Below are 17,978 nucleotides of genomic sequence, written 5' to 3'. Positions count from 1 at the left end.
GCTCCTGGTTACGCTGTAGTCACTCTGAAAAGTCACTCCCTAGTATTCTTTTGCTCGATAAATGCTTGTCAATTGAATTCTGTGTCAGAAACAACTCAGTCTCCAGTCTAATTTACATGTAATCATCAGTGTCTCTACCTTTCGACTTCTCTTTAATCATCAACAGTAAGCTCTGTCAAATGTACCAGAGCCCCCCCTCCCTCCCGTACAGCCACTGATCACCCCAGGAAGGCAGTTCCAATTTACATGAATTAAAACTAAATGAAATTAAAAATGTCATTCCTCAGTTGCCACAGCCACGTTCAAATACACGCTCAACAGTCACACGTGGGGGGAGCGCCTGGGTGGCTCAGTAGGTTAAGCATCTGACTCTTGGTTTCGGCTCAGGTCACGATCTCACAGTTCATGAGTTCAAGCCCGGAGTCGGGTTCTGTGCTGGCAGTGCGGAGCCTGCTTGGGATTCTCTCTCTCCTTCTCTCTGCCTCTCCCCTGCTCGTACTGTCTCTGTTTTTCTCCAAATGAATAAATAAACTTAAAAAAAAGATAGTCCCGTGTGGTTAGTGGCCACCACGCTGGACAGCACAGAGTATTCCCATCAGCACAGAAAGCTGCTACTGGAGCAAGTCGCTAAGTGAAACAGACTCCGTCACGAGCGAAAGGAGGATCCTCGTAATGTGAACAAACGTCGCCAAATCCACCTGCTCTGAGTCAGAATTCTGCCACCGGGTTTTCTCACAGTAGGCAACCGTGTGCACAGTTCTCAGAGAACTCCTATAAACTTTAGGTTTGGTACATGTCTCCTCCAATACAGAACCGAAAGTTATCACTGGAAGACTTTGAGTATCAACTCGCAAATATGCTCCGAACGCTCGCTCAGTCTAGAAAACTGCTCTCCCTTGTCATCACCACACACTCCATCAGACCAAAATAGGTACTTCCTAAAGCAACTGGCACGGCTTTTTGGTGTAAGGAGTCTCCCATTCCAAAGTTTCAGAGCCAGGAAAAAGTTATTACTTGAAGCCACTATTTTTCGCTTTCTCCTCTAAGCCAGGTTTGTGCAGGGTGCTTCACACTTTATGGCTTTTAATCATCTCAGCAACTCCCTGAGGTAAGTATTGTCATCCACATTTTATAACAAAGAGAATGAGCTACAGGGCGATTAAATTTCTTGCTCGTCTTAAGGTTGTCCAACTGCCCCAGTGGGCAAGAGGCCGGGATTTTCCAGAATGCAGGTCTTTCGGTACTATAAAGAGGATGTCCTGGACAAACTGAGATGGTCGGTCTGCCTATCAGGTCATAAAACTAAGGGTCTCAAACAAAAATCAAGCTGACGCCTATTTAGATCCAAAACCCAAGCGTGGAGACACCTAGAAAACATTCGCATGTGGTTGTATAACGAAGATTTCCTTCTTGTGTCGCTCCTATTCTTATCCTATTTCCTTCCTCTGTTTCTAGTGGTCATTGGATTAGAAAGCAATTTGAACAGTTAGTCTGTGTAATCAGATTTTCTCTTTTTGTTGACTCCAGTTTTCTTCCTACATAAATTAAGCTTTGTGTTGACATGCCAGTTATTAAGACGATCCCACAGGGTTTCAGGCATTTGTTTACTGGCTTGGCACCTCCTCCAGTACGATCTAACATTTCTGATGTGTCCCTTATAGGGTTTAAGAAAGTCCCTTTAAGAGACTCTGGTGGACACATTTGACAACCCGCTTTTCCTCAAGGGCTTTTGTCCGCTCGGCCTGCAGGAGAGACAAATGAGCTACCCAGGTGCTATTCAAGATGTGGTCATCACCAGTATCACCTTGATAGAGACTGAGCCCCACCCCAGACCTGGAGAATCAGAATCTCTAGGCATGCAGACCAGCAATCTGTGTTTTAACAAGCTCTCCGGGAGATCTGCATGCACTTTCAAGTTTGAGAATCACCAGACTCTACTAGGTCAGGGGTTCTCAAATGTAGCTGAACATTAGAATCACTTGGGGAGCTTTTAAAACTGCTAATGCCCATGCCACACCCTGACGCATAAAGTCAGTCTTTCTGGTTGGAAACCCAGCGATAGGCACTTTTTTTTTTAACTTTCCAGATGATTCCAACGTGCAGCCAGGTTGAGAATTGATAAACTAAGAGGAATGGAAGCTCACTTCCTTCTGTAATTTTTAGAGTAATTTCCTGCTCTCTGCGAAATAATACGATGACACTTGGATGTGATTTCTAACATATTTTCTAAATACATCATTTTTTGGAATGATAGTGAACAAAGAAAATAATAGCAAAACATCGTTGTTGTTATTGTTGTTGTTTGGTTGGTTTTAATTTTTGAGTGGGAAAAAAAAAAATGTCTCCTTCAGGAGTGCCTTGTGGGAAACGCCTGCGAACACAAATCACGTATTCGTGACAAGTTTCAATGCTTTCAACAAGCAAATAAGCCAATACTGCCATAGGCAGGATTGCATTTTTCTTCTTAAGGTCAAATTAGACGGCAAGAATAAGTTGGCAATCAAAGAAATGACTTTTAGATATCTGTTTTCTATTAGTCTCATTATGGAAAGTGATGATAGTCCATTTGCTATTAACGTTTCTACAACTCTGTGATTTGTGGCCAAATATTGAAGTTTACTTGATGGTGTAGTGATTTTTAAGCACAGCCAAAATGATCGGAGATAAAGGAAAAGTGTTGACACGGGGCACTTTTGAACACTGGGAGCATGGCTCTCCTCTCTGGCAGTTGTAAGCTATGGTGTAACCTTGATAGCCCATGGCTGTGTTTGTAAGGCCAACCAGTTTGACAGGATTTGACTAAATCAGCACCTGGCCAATTTATTCATCTCATCGATTGCTTGAAGTTAAATATGATGAAAACAAATTTAATCAGATCTGCCCAATTGACCAGTTTGCTGTTGTTGTTTTCACTTGGAGGATAATGTGGTTCTTATTATAACCTGAAGGATGATGCAAAAGTCACCAAAATTCAGTGCCCTTGCTGAAGCGTGTGGTATGGTAACACCACAGCTTCACAATGGCCTTTGGACGAGAAAACCATTTTCATCTGGCAAACAGCTGGGAGTCATGGGCTTGGTGGCCTCTTTAAAGACAAGGAGCAGTGGGAACCCTGTAAATTCCAGGCTGCGTTGGCAAATGGTTCTTCTTGTCCTAGAACAAAAAACTCACGATCGTAAGAGTGGGGAGTCCCAGCAAAGGGAGTCAGATCAAGCAGGAAAATAGGCATTACCTGGGTGCCCATAATCAGATAAAGTAGAGGAAAGCTATGAGAACTGAGCAGTAATGCTCAAAAGAGAATACCATGCTGTCTGGGTTTAGAGGCCAGATGTTCCAGAACAGTCAGGGCGGGTACCACATCCTATGACTTAATACTTCATAAATAGGAAAAGAAGTAATATGAGTGGCCTGGAGGTACTCTAAGACATAATGCTTCTTCTTTTTTTCTTGCCAAGAAAAGCTATCGTATTTTAGAGTGGTGTGGACTTACTCCTCTTGAGACCGCCTTCTATCCAGTGTTTTCCAAGGCACAGGATTCATGCCATTGCTGGAATATGAGAGAATTGGGGGGACATAGCATTTTAAATATGAGCTCAGGATAAACCCTGGGAAGAAGTACCTAGGCCCCCAGCTCACTTTCTTTACCCACCTTGAATCCTGCCCTGCATTGCAAGAGGTCTCCCATGCATGTCTGTGGACCCAAAACACCACATGTCTAAGCACTAAATATGTCCTTCCTACTGAACAGCCTTCACTTGCTCATCTCACACACCTAGGAGTCAATACACCAGCAGCACAGCCCATCCTCAGGAGGACAAACAAGGGGAAGCATCTGGTAACCTTGGGTGTCTGGAGTGAGGAGTGAATGTCTGGAGGTCCAGGAGAACTTGTCCCTCGGATAACATGGACCCCTATGCCCATGGGTGGGACACAATCAGAGGAGAACCAAGATAGGGCCCTCTTAAAAAAAAAAAAAAAAACGGGGCCCAGATCAGGGGCCCACTTGCTTTTGCCATGAATACACTATCTGCTCGATCCTCAGCAGGTGCTCTTCCAGTCTCTGTCTGAGCACCTTGAAGGGCAGAGTGATGTCCACTCTCAAGGGGCTTAAGTCATCAGGAAGAATCACGATCTCAAAAAAGCTGCAAGAGCCGGGAAGTAACATAAATGAGTGAAGGAGCCTGAGGTAGGTCCAAAGAAAGTTGTGGGGAATGTGGTGAGCTGGAAAGAACAAGTTCTTTCCAAAGGAAACAGCCTCCAGCTGGGGCTGGGGGTGGGGGGGGAGTTGGGGCTCAGTGTTGCTGAATCCTTCACATTTTCAACAACAACAACAAGAAGAAGCCATCGATCTAAGATCTTGTTCAATTCCTTGATCCTAAATGTCGGCAACGAATTCACATTTTGTCTTAAACACTCTGGGGGTCCAACAAGCCACATCTGCTAGTGGTTTTTAACTTACAGGCTACTGGTTTGCAACCTCTGAATAGAAGCGAACTTCCTCATTAGACTGTATTGAAGTCCGCTTCCTTGGGAATCCACGCACCTGGAATAACCAAGAATTACCCTCTTCCACATGCCCTATTTTGAAGCTAAACCTCATTCCCCCAAATATCTCCTCTTTGTGCAACTACCTTCTGTGTAGAAGCCACACTGCCGCAGCCACCCACCTCTAGAAGCCCCGCCCTCATCTCTTTCAGTAAGTGGGCAACACAATTAGCCAAAGGCTTCAGCAACGATTGCTTTTCCTTGCTGGTAATCATTTTTCTTAGGTTTGCATGCCTGGCTTCAGAAAAGGAAATGATGACTCAATCCCTGAACTTCTTGTACAAGGCGGGTGATTTCAGTAAGTGGATGGAAGGCTGACACTGTTAACAGCATTCTTGATTAGTCCGAGAGTATAAAATGAGGTGTGTATTTGATCTACTGTCGGAGTAGCAGATGGAACACAGCAACCATGACATGGTCGAGGTAGGACTTAATGGATCATCCTGAAGTGCCTGGGACTGATTAGCCGTGGTACAGCTACATGCAGTTTTTAATTGATTGATTTGAGTTTGTGGTCAGAAAATGGCTGTCGGCTCCAGCTTATCTATAATTATCAGTAATCAGAACCAGACTTCTCTCTCCTTAATAGGCCAGGGCTCCTCGAGCATGCTTGACTTTTCTACTTTTCAGACTGCAAGCACTACCTAATAGCTTTCGCTGCCATAACATGATACCTGCTGACCGTTGGGGAAAAAGACTCTGGGGGAATGAGTACAAAAGGTAACAGGAACGCGGCTCATTCATTAGTTTAATAGCTTGACTCTTTTGCGTTCAAGACAGCTTCAAATTAATACGAGGTCTCTTGGTCACAATTTAGCTAGTCTATTGTAGGCAAAACCAAGTGAAGGATTAAAACGAGAATTCCTGTGACTCTGGCCAGCATCTCATTTTTAACGTAAAAAAATGATCTTGATCCTAATTAGAGGCTGGAACTATTTACAGGAGTCAGGGTGTCCCTATCCTGGGTAAGGCACCTCTAACTGTCCACCAGACCACCCAAATCAGGAACCTAGACATTATTCTAGACCACCTCTCCTCACAGCCCCAGCCCCCTGCCACGGCCAGTCACCACCCATTGATCCCACCCATCAAATCTGCAGGACTTTAGAACAAGTGTCTGAGCCACAGAGGCCTAGTTTCAGGTCCTGATACTATCACATATGAGTTGCAAGGCCTTGAACAAGTTATTCTCCCTTCTTGGCCTCATTTCCTCCCAGGCCAATAGAGAATAACATACTTTCTTTAAGGGAGATTAAATAACAATTAAATGAGATAGTCTCTATATCAAATGCTATGTATGTGCTTAATGCTTTATTTAAAATATTGTTATTGATTTATTAGGTCTATATCCCCACCAATACAATCTAAGTCCTGGAGAGTGAATCTCATACCTACATGAAGGAGGAGGGAGGAGTAAGGGAGAAGGAGGGGATGGGAGAGGAAGTGGAGAGGGGAAGGTGGGGATGGGGGAGAAGGGGGGTAGGAGAGGAGAAGGGGGCGGGGGGGTTGGGTATGGAGACGGAAATGGAGACATTTGTGAAGGTGGTGCCTGCCACCTTCATTGCCTCTGAAATTGTGTGGATTCCCCTTGGTGCCATCTTGTTGCTGGGACCAGCCATTTAGGGACAAAATCTGTACCACTGGTGCCACCACATACTAAAGCCATTAGTCTGCTAAAAGCCCTCCCACCGCCTGCTAACCCACTGCACTAAATTAGCTTTTACTTTTGATCTCGTAAAGTCATGCTTTGTTACTTCAGTCTCAAAGATGGAGTATCTGACTCTCTTCAAATCTTCCTGGGATTTTGTGAAAAGACAGTTCCTGTGGCTTTTTTTTTTTTTTTTCTCTTAGAAAGTGACTCTTCTATGACTCTACGGGGAAGATCGTTAACCCCACTGTAGAAATGAGAAAACCAAGCCTAAGAAGGTTACAAAAATCTGTTCCAAGCCACACGGCAGAGCTATGATCCCCTGACCTCAAAGGCCAGGTTATTTCACCATAGAAATGGTCCCTTCGGCTCTTCCTTATGAATCCATCATTATAGATGTTGTTTTCTCTGTGTGTTGTCTTATTTCCTGAAGGGAGAAGAGCCAATGCTGGCATGGCCTTCTGAGGAATGAGTCTGCCTTGATTTACTTCATTCTACTCTCGGCAAGAGGCAAGAAAAGGGGATTAATAGAAATATCTACAATATCCTGGTCCTTACCGTATGTTCCTCCCTTTAAGGGGCTCTGAGGTATTCAAAATGCAAGAAGAAACAGCCTGGGCCTGGGACAAAGACATGAGTTGGAGTTCTGGCTCCTTCCTTCCTATCATTCAGTATCAAATTTTCCTTAGTGGGCCAGACCCTGCTTTAGACCTGGAGATAGAACAATAAACAAAGCAAAGTTTCCACTCTCAAGCAGCTCACATTCTTGTGGGAAAAGAGAGAAAATAAATGAATGAAGAAATAGATAAATAAATGTCAGGTGGTAATAAACACTATGAAAAAAATAAAGCAGGGTAAAGGATAAAGAGAGTTGGAGTTTATGATATTATAAATAGGGTAACCAGGGAAGGGTTTGAAGAAGACGTGACATTGAAGCAGGGATAAGAATGAAGGGATAGATTCCAGGCAGAGCAGGCACAGCAGGTGCAAAGGCCCTGAGGTGGAGACACATCAGGTATGTGTGAAGAAGGGCACTGAGTCCAGGGAACAAGACAGAGAGAGATGGGGGAGGGAGAAGTAAGAGCAGAGACTGGGGTGGTTGGGAAAGTTGGGAGCAAGGAGGAAGAGATCATATAGGGTCTTACGGGACAGAGTAATTACTTTGGATTTTACTCTGAAGGATTTTTCAGTAAAGGATTTAAGCAGAGGAATGACATGATCAGCCTTATGTTTTTTAAAGGCTCACTTTGCCCATGATATAAGGGCTAAGGGTAGCAGTTACGGAGCTATCGCAGTACCTCGAACAGCAGACTAGGGTGGCTCCAACAGAGGTGGTAATGATGGCCATGAAGATGTCAATGACTGGCTGTTCTTCCAAGGCAGAGTCATGGAACAGCTGGGCTGCTTTAACTGGAATACTTAGCCTCTCCCGGCGTCAGTTCCTCCATCAGTAACATGAGGATAACAATACCAACCTCATGAAAGCACTCTGCAGATGAAACACAATCATCTACAGGAAGTGTTACATCTGCTATTGGTTTCCTTTGTTATTTGGGACAAAGTCTGCACCATTATGGAAAACCCCATCGTGTATATCCCCAGACCCCAAGATGTGAGATACAGTACCTTGTGTTCAGAGTAGCAAAAACAATTTTGAGTCTATAGCAAAATGATATAGGCACCCATCTCAGTCTTCCAATAAGAAACCAATGATTGCTATAAATACGTCCACCAGGCTTTGCAGTCCACACTGAGACGATGGCTCCTCAAAAATTATACAATCATGAGCCAAGTGAGGGGGAAGGGAATCACGAGAATTTTATTCGTAGAACAGAAACGGGAAATGTTTGTGAAAATACCTTCCTAGTGATTATACTTGGTCAGTGACATTGCAGAGAAGTTTAATTTGCTTTGTACTATCCCACATTTTCCAGAACAACACGATTCAAAGGGCGTCTTAAGAGGACTTGCTCCTATATATACCCATTTAGCAGGAAGGGTTAGAATCTCTCAGAGAAAAAGTGAGACAAATAAGTTATGATGAAATTGTAAGGGAGGGAAAAGGGTTAAAAAATGGACACTTTGTGGGCATCAGTTATGCACAGGACACAACAAGTAGCTATTTGATTTATGCGACTTAATTATCTCTGTCTTGCACTCATTACAGCAACAGACAGGATCCAAAATGACAATGTTTAGGGAAGTATGGTTGGTTACAGGAAAGGGATACGATATAGCAGTAGCATTGAAGTGAAGATACGCCTCTGAAAAAGCTCTGGAGAAGCCAGACTCGTGCTCTAAGTTGTCCCGTCTTAGCGAACAGAGCCAGGACGCACTTCTTTCTAGATCTGAGGACCACTGATGTGTGCATGAAATGCATCAGCACCAGTGAGCCCAACGGGAGTCCCAGCCTGGACTTCATATACCCTGCTGGTCACTCAGTCATAGTCCTGCTGTGTAACCAGCCCAACTACAGAGCCTTTTAGGTCTGACTGAGATCAGGGACAAATCATCAGACTCACTCTTACCAGGAAAAAAAAGAAAAAGTGCTTACAAACTCATACAGACCTCCCTGGGTGACTCCTTAGATATGTGGTTACAAGGCAGCGCTATCGATCTGTACGTTTCGTGTCTTGGCTCCTTAGTGCCCCGCTTCTTCTTCCTCTTGAAGGAGATGCAGACTTCTGCGTTCCATCTGGCTTCTCCCTCTGGCTTCTCCCCCTGTGGATATGCTGGAATCATTAGATCCTGCACGTGCAAAGACAGGACGAAGAAAAGTGGCCTGCCTTTAAAGCATCTGTAAGGTAAGCGTCGCCACTGCTAAACTGAATCACTTCATACATAAGTCTCGTCAATATTAGGCTAAGGGCTTCCACCTCTAAGACTCTCTGCCTCGCCAATATCTCATCTGGTTATCATATCTTGGTATAAGGACGCCGCTGAGGAGTAGAAAGGAGCAAACCATCCAGCCACACATATAAGGAAGATGGGATTCAGAAGGTGTAAGTGATTTGCCTAATCCCTGACCCTACTGAAATCTAACTTAGCCATTTCTCCTTCATGAACTTTCCATCTCCAATCGAATTCATCCATGCATCGCAACATCTCTCTCTGGTTTCAGGACAACGATCAGAGCCCCAACCTGTTCATACAATACTTTTGCGCAAGTCACGGAAGGCACCCCAGCGTCTCTGCAGATGAGGCCCCACTGAGGCTAGAGCCCCGCCTCCGTTCCCTCGTGGGTGCCAGACCCTCCTGCTGGTTATAGCCTGTCCTGGCTACATGAAGTCCCTCCCCATGGCTGGATAATTCAGATGCCTCCCAGCATGACAAAATTTCCACTTCAATATCTTGTCGACGTTTTAAATTAGGTAGTATCCTCGTGCTTAAATCTTTTTCCATTTTTGTCTGTTCCCATCAGCGGCGTGCTTAGACACCCCTGCTCTCAACTTGGGAATCAATATTTATTCTAGCTGGCTTGTCTTCATCCTCACATCCAGGTTGACATCGAATCTTTCCAATTCTCTTTTGAAAAATAACTTAGGTATATTTTTTCCCCTCCAACTACAACCCTCGGTTAGCCTGTGGATTTCATTCCTAGACTCCCGTAACAGATTCCCAGTCTGTTTTATATTTTAGCCTCTTACACTTCCAGACCTTCCAACACAGCAACAAGAATCATATTTCTTGGCCACCACTTTCAATCATGTTAATCCCTTTCTCAGAATACTGCATCTGCTAAAAATAAAATAAAAAAATAAAAAAATTCCCAGGCTTTTATAACGCTTGACTAGTTTTAATCCCACAAAAATGCCCCCAGTCATATAACACTTTGTAGGTTCGGTTGTCCAGCTGCAGACCTGAGACCAAGCTCAGTGTTCAGTATACAGGGTGTTCCCTTGGGATCAACACCCGTGGAAGGGAGGAGGAGAGCAGGGTTGAGGAAAAGGAGATAACGGGTTGTGATCCAGACCTGGAGACTTGGCGGGCTCAGCCAACCCCACAGGGAGTTCCAGAACTCGTCAGACTTATCCCACTCAGGGCTAAAATGGAGAGGCCTTTACAGTCCTCCCTCCATCAGTCCCTCCTGGGCCACCTGAGGGAGGGGTGGCCCCCGAAGATGCTGAGAGGTAGAGCCCATCTGCTGAAGATACCACAGCTGGAGACCCATCCTCCCAGAAAGGAGATGTGGGCACACATCTCTGTGTCCACCACAGCCTATCCTTTTTGTCACTTGGATCCACTTCTCCATATACATTCCGGGAGTTCTCCCACTGTGCCACCAAGCACCTTTTCCTGGGGAAAGCCAGGAAGAGGAGATTCATTGGGATGAACTACAGCCTCTGCTCCTACACCTGGTCTTGGAGTTGTAGCCGGTGCTCACCATCACCCTTTCCCATTGTCCAGTCTAGATTCCTCTCCCCACAGGCAATACCTCTGCTGGTATTATGGCTTCTCTGGCGGCAAGCCCCAGACCCTCGTGTCTGAGGGATCTGGGCCCTTAGTCACCGTGCCCCCATCAGCCAAGCGTTGCTGTGCTTGTCCATTTACCATCAGAACTGAGCAAGGTACAACAGACACCCAAGTGGAGCCAGCCAGATGTCGGAACATTCCTCCCTGCAGCACTGCCCCCTCTGCTGATCAGAGCCAGCTACTCAGCCAAGATGAAGACTCCACTTCTTGTCCATTGGTCCCTGAAAACAAGAAACCCAAAGCGTCCAGACAGGAGCTGTAGAATATAGTGAAATGAGACTCTTGCCGTGCCCCGAGCAGAAGTGTCCCCCTTGGAGGGAAAGGACTTCTAACCCTTCAGAATCCAGAAATGTGGAGACGGACAGCACAACATAGCAGGTTGTGAATTCTACAGATTTTTTTTATAAATAGTACAGTATTATAATTATTTTCCTCGACTTTCTTCATAATATTTTTTTCTTTAGCTTAAAGAATACTATATATAATACATATAACATATGAAATATGTGTTAATTGGTTGTTTATATATTGGTAAGACTTCTTGTCAACAGCAGGCTATTAATAGTTAAGTTTGTGGGGAGCCAAAAGGTATATATAGATTTTCCACTGCAGGGGTGGCAGGGTTTGGTGCCCCTCACCCCTGTATTGGCCGAGGATCAACTGAATCGTTATTATTGCTGTGTTAACATTTTAAAGGGAATTTTTCGAAGACAGTCATCTTCAATAGGTTCTAAAGATTTGATACCAGGAAAGTGTTTTGCTGAGATGATTTACCTACCACTATCAGTCAACTTAATTGAATTAGAGTTGCCTTTGACCGGAATTTGGAGAAATACAAATAATGGCTTTGCAGTATGAGCGCTTTAGTTGTTGGAGGACTGAAGTTGTGCCCTGATAAATAGACCCTTAGAAATGTATTCAGTGAACAAAACCTATATGAGTGAACACAGATCCTGGAAATGCCTCTATCGTCACCAGTGACGATATCCCATCGTTGGTACTAAATGCAAGGTCTTCCTGGAGTCCAGTAAATACAGTATGAGATTTGTGAAGAGCTATCTAGGATTCCCTTAAAGGCTTAACTCAGAGATATTAAGTTTTAGCTGCAAGGGGCGGGGGGGGGGGGGGGGGGAGGGGAAAGCAAGATAACAACAACAAACAGAAAAGAAAGAGAAGTTGATCGCTTTTGAACCCTTTAAGAATTACTGAGGAGACACATTCAGTAAATGTTTCAGGCTTTCCTATCCTGTTTTATTCATTCAATGATTATTTATTGAGTGCCTCCCTTGGCCAGGCACTATTGTAAGTGCTGAGAATACAACAGTGACCAAAACAGATAAAAATCCCTGATTTCATGGAGCTGATATTTTAATTAAGGGAGACACAATAAAAAATTAAAGTAAGCGTTATATGTTAGAGGTAATGAATGCTATGTAGAAAAATTAAAACAGAGAATAAAGAATGGAGGGAGGTTGTAATTTTCAATAGGGTAATCATTGACAAAGGGACATTTGAGAAAATACCTGACAGGGTTCATGGAGCATGCGAAAAGGAAGGAAGGAAGGAAAGAAAAAGGAAAGAAAGAAAAGAAAAAGGAAAGAGAGAAAGAAAGAAGAAAGAAAGAGAGAGAGGGAGAGGGAGGGAGGAAGGAAGGAAGAAAACCCGAAGGAAAAACAATCCAGGTAGACAGAACAGCAAATGGAAAGGCACTGAATAGGGACTATGCCCATCTTGTGTGAAAAGCAGCGTGGAGGTCAACATGGCTGGAGCAGAGTGAATGATGGGAAAAGTATTAGGAGATAAAGTCAGGCAAGTCGCCGGGGTCCGATGAGGTATCACCTTGTGGGGTGTTATAGAGCATCGCCTTTTACTCCTAGTGATGGAGTTTCTTGAGGTCTTTGGGTAGAGGATAGCACGTTCTGTCTGACTTGTGTGCTGAGAAGACTACTCTGGCTGGTACGCTGAGTACAGACTAAAGCAGGGAGACCAGGTAGGAGGCTACTACAGCCAAGTTAAGAGGGGAAGTGGCTTTGACCAGGTATTGCGGTGACGCTGATGACAGGTGATGGGATTCTGGATATATTTTTAAAGTAGAGACAAAGAGTATTTAGTAGATAGATTTTTATTTAGACAGTTTGAACATGTGATAGGAGAATAAGAGACGAGTCAGACACGACCCCAAGGTTTTTGGCCCAAGCATCTAGGAGCATGGAGTGGCCATTTACTGAGATGGAAAACTACAGAAAGAATACATTTGGAGGCAAGATCAGGAGCTGAATTTTGGATACATTATGTCTGAAATGTGTGAACCTTAAAACTGTCAGTAATTTTACCAGCAAAAAAAAAAAAAATGGGTTTATTCAGGAATAGCTGAGAATTGCAATCTGCGACAAGCAAACCATAGCAAAATCATAGTCATTCCAGAGAACGGGAGGAACCCTCTTTTGTAAGGAAAGGGGGGGGGCGGTTAGGAGGGGCTGTTGTAAACTTAAAGGAGTAAACTGGGAGTTGGAAGTATAGTAGCTTCTCATTGGCTGAGCTGTGACCGTCTCTTATTGGCTAAGCCCCTGTTAGGAGCAGAAGAAATCTTCCTTGGTTCTGCTGAGATAGTGAAGTAGTGGCCACCTGCCAGGTCTGTTTCTTTTGGGTCTGCAATTGACAAATGGGGTGGACCTGGGAGCTCCTCCTGCTGGCCTCCCAACTCCACTCTCAATGAGGTTTCCTTTTATTAATTTTCACAGATGCTTATGGACGAACAGGTGGGAAGTTGGATAAGTTTTGAGTTCAGGGGAGAAATTCGGAGCTAATTCTTCAAGTATGTGTTGGATCCTATCACTTCTTTACCCTAAACCCTCCAATTGCTTCCCAGATATAAACTAGGGAATTGGCAGTGTTGGGATGCTTTTTAAAGCCGTGACAAAAAGATGAGATCACCAAGGGAATGAGAGTACCTAAAAATAGAGAGGAAAGGCAAGGATGGGGCCCTGGGTGACTCCAACATAATCTCTTTCCAGCCCTTTCTACAGGAAACTGAAAATATCCCCAGAGACAGGACCTGGGCCATCTGGGGTTCACAGTACGCTTGGAGGTCTGAGGAAACTGGGGGGCCACTTCCAGGGTTTGTGTCCATGTCACTGATATTCTGCAAGACTGTGGAAGATGTCTACTCTCCTAACTGGTGGGGTCGAGTATTGGAGCAAAGCACAATGAGAAGCTGTTAAATTAGGGGACGTAGTAATGAAGGGATAATCTAAAGATCCCATCCAAAGAGCATAAAAGCTTCCTCCCAGAGAGCCAGAATTTTGCTGTGAAATCAGCATAAACTACAGTTAGTTGTAGGGATGTTGAACTAGGTGCTGTCCAGTGAAAAGGAAATATAAGGATCTGTTAGACCATTCAATTCCTGCCCTGTGTTCCTGAGAGCATAATGTGACAGCTGTGAGCACTGGGAAAAGAAAGAAGCCGGTAACCAAAATGAAGTGAGTTGTTTGGGACCTAAGACAAGCAAACACAACTTGGCTAAGTATGAAACATCTACCTTGCCAATTTGGACATTTTATCCAAAGCAGCAATTCTCTAGAGTCACAATGCTAGGCTTCTTATCCCTAGACAAGGTTGTGGTGTGGGGGAATAGGATCTAGGCTTTTGTGGAGCTGAAACTTATACAGTTTGGGGTGGGGATGATTTTGAGAAAAAGAATACAAAACGAGGTGTATGGTCTTGGAAGAGATCTATGCAAGTTGAAGGTCCTAAAGTCACAGTTTCATTAGCTTTACATGATGACAGAGACCACGGGAGCAGTAAAGGATCAGTTAATCCACTGGGGTCAAGTTTACCATAGAAATGCCAAGAAGTATTCAGACTTAGCCATACATCATGGGGGAAATTCTTCCTGATGTCTATTTCCCATTCAAAACCATTCAAATAAAGGGAAACATACATTAAAGTCACATAGATGAAAGGGGAGAGAGTAAATATCCTCATCACTTGGGATACAAGAGGGGAGGACCACCTCAACAACCTGAATGCGTCCAAAAGTCTGAGCAACCTAGCTTCGCTTCCCTGAGGCTGGCACATTGGGGTCTGAACCAAAGAACCAGAGATAGTATCAGATAGGATGCCACTGGCTTTTATCCTACTTGTCGTGTTGCTAGATACAATGCATGATGCCCATTTACATTTGAATTTCGACGTAACCATCAATATTTTTCTACTGTAATTATGTCCCAACATACTTATACCAGAAAAGCACTTGTTTCTCTGAAATTCAGATTTAACGGGGCATTCTTTATTTTCATTTGCTAAATCTGGCAGTGCTACCTGCGCTGATCTGTGCTTTGGGATTTTGAATAAGATAGCAATTTGGAGAGTTCCAGCAAATCCAAGGGCCACACCACCAACATCGTATCTGTAGGTCACACCGTTACTCCCACACTTGTCCTAAGAGGTATCATGACTCATACAAGGCCCAGTTGTGGTTTCAGAATCTGTAGGACGAGAACTGAGGACTTTGCAGAATTTGCGCCTATTTGTAGGGCGAGGTGAATGATGAGTAAAGGCTATTCCCGTTGAACTGTTGGAAAGGATGAAAACATTGCTGTGTGATAGGCAGCATTATTACAAACAAAATATTCCACTGTGCCCCAGTCTCCCAGAGGGATTCGAAATTTTGTAATTGCTGGAGTATAATAGTGAGCAAGGAATGAATACATCAGATTGTGAAAAGTAAGTCATGAGTATTTTGTCCAGCTGAGTAAAATTCACTCATTTCTTCGGAAGACAGAAACTAGAATTAAATATAAGACCCAAGTCTCAGCTCATGGAGACACTTAGTACTATGTCCCAATACTTTGTGTGCCTTGTAGCCATTTTAGTTTTAGGTCTCTGATCAACTAATATTTTAGTACTTCACAGTTTAAAGGACGCATAAGTATGTGTATGTTCTCTTAGTACATCCTTGCAAAGACTGAAAGATAATATCTTATCATCACCCCCATTTAAAAACTATGTATTCATTTGAGAGATATTTACTGGGTATTCCGTATGTGCTTTGAATAGTGAACAAGACAGACAAAGTCCATCCTTATGGAATTTACCTTCTGGTAAGGAAGAAATAGTGAAAAATAATAAAATTTCAGGTGGCAAGGTTGCCATGAAGGAAAAAAAAAAAAACAGGGCAAGAGGATTGAGAGAGACCAAGACTATTTTAGGCAGGGTGGGGAAAGCCTTTTCAAGATGGTAGCATATGAGCTAGACATAGAGCTTCTGTAATAAGATGCCACACATGTGGAAACAGAGTAAGAGCACCGCTTGAGGAAGAAATGAGTTTAACAAGTTTCTAGGCATGATGACTGCAGTGGAGTGAGTAAGGTATGGAAGGAAAGGAGCGTCAGATGTGACTGGAGATGAGGCAGACAGGGACAAGTTCCCAGGGAGCTACGAAGGGCATGGAGAGGAGCGTGTATGGTATTCCAGTACAGTGGGCAGAAACTAGAGGGTTCAGAAAAGGGGAGTCTAATTGGGAGTAATTGGTGTAGTGCATTGGTGTAACCCAATGCATACTCAAAGATCAATCTGGTATTCAGCCAAGAAGAGGGGAAGACAAGGTTTGAGGGGACGACAAAAGTAGTAGTTTAGAGGCTAATGACTTAAGCAAGACATGCGGGCACTTTGCATTTAGGCAGTAACTGCAAAAGGGAGAGAAGGGTTCACATCTATTTAAAAGTAGAGCCAGCAGGATTTACTGCTAAATAGTAGGTAAGGGGTGAGGGAAAATGACGGATAGTCCCCAGGATTTCTACCTGAAAGGTTCGATGCTATTACCTGAGACAGAAACTGAGGCCCATTAAAATGAAAATACATTCCTATAATCACATTGTATGTAACAGAGCCAAAATTCAAATTTAGATCTCTCTGTGCTCCAATACTTTTGGACTGGCATATTAAGTCTCCTAATTTGTGTACTTATTTAAAAAGCCCCCCTTTTAAACTATAAGTTCCTCTGTGACCAGGATCTGGTAATATCTCATATCCAATCATAGCAGTCAAAGGCACAGTGCTTTTTTGATGGTGAGAACATTTGTAAGAGGATATGACAAGTGTATCGGCCCCCATGTTTCCCACCATCCTCGACTGATTCACTAATCTGATTCTTTCAGAAGGCTTTCTGTGCTTCCTATCTTGTTGGCTTTGGATTCTGCTATGGAAGTACTAATCTCATTTCAGAGACCAGCAAACTTTCTCCTCCTAAAAAAAGTTGTATGGGTGCAATTGCAAACATATGTTCATGGAGATAAAAACACATGGTTATTGTCCTACAGGCAAAATTAGCTTGATGGAATCAACAACAGCCTTTATTTATTTGAGAAAATCAAGTGTAAGAATATCTCGTCAGCTATCTCATTCTGTGTTTGATTACTAGCTGAAATAGTCTAAACCCAGTATTAGTTTCTGATACATTTTTTTTTGTAGAAACCTACAGTTTCCAATATCAATGCAATTCTCGGTCAGTCTTGGCATGATTTTGATTTTCTTGTAAATCATTAGGGGTCACACCGTTCCACATATTTCCTGATCATCCTTCTAGAGAATATTTAAACTTGACACATCAAAACTTTGATGAACCCAACCATTATTACAGTATTTAACTGGTCTTCAATTCTCAGGCCTTTGACATCTTTTTCAGAAAATCAAAGGAAGTTTTTCTTCACACTTTTTGTAACCCTCTTACTTTGTATGTAATATTAAGACTTGAGGCTCTCCTCAAAGTTATCTTGAACGAATTTACCAAAAAAATAATAAATCATGAGCTACCAACTTGCCTCTTTCAGTGACAAAATATAATTCAAACTGTATCACTCTATCAATTCCAGTTTTTCTAAGTACCCTTCAGAGAAAATTCAAGTCTAGGAATGAGGGAGTTAGAACAGGAAACACATTCCCCTTGGCACTTATTCTTGCAACATTGAACTGTGCCCGGAGTATCCGCTTCAATCTGAGGAATTTTGCATTCCTGATAAACAGGGGGAAATTTTTCTGAAAGGGTTCACGAAAGCAGAGATCTTTCTCGCTCCAGATTCTGATCAACTTAAAACACCTTGGCTCAAATCCCTTTCTGATAAATACCAAGATCTTACCATGTGATTAAGAAGTTTGCTGATACAGTATTAAAGAAGGAGGAGGAAGAAGAGGAGGAGGAGGAGGAGGAGGAGGAGGAGAAGGAGGAGGAGAAGGAGAAAGAAAGAAGGAGAAGGAGAAGGAGAAGGAGAAGGAGAAGGAGAAGGAGAAGGAGAAGGAGAAGAAGAAATGCCCA

This window comes from Panthera pardus, unplaced genomic scaffold, assembly GCF_024362965.1.
Source record: "Panthera pardus isolate Hobbes unplaced genomic scaffold, ASM2436296v1 HiC_scaffold_21, whole genome shotgun sequence".
Lineage (NCBI taxonomy): Eukaryota > Metazoa > Chordata > Mammalia > Carnivora > Felidae > Panthera > Panthera pardus.
Note: the sequence above shows the minus strand (reverse complement) of the source record.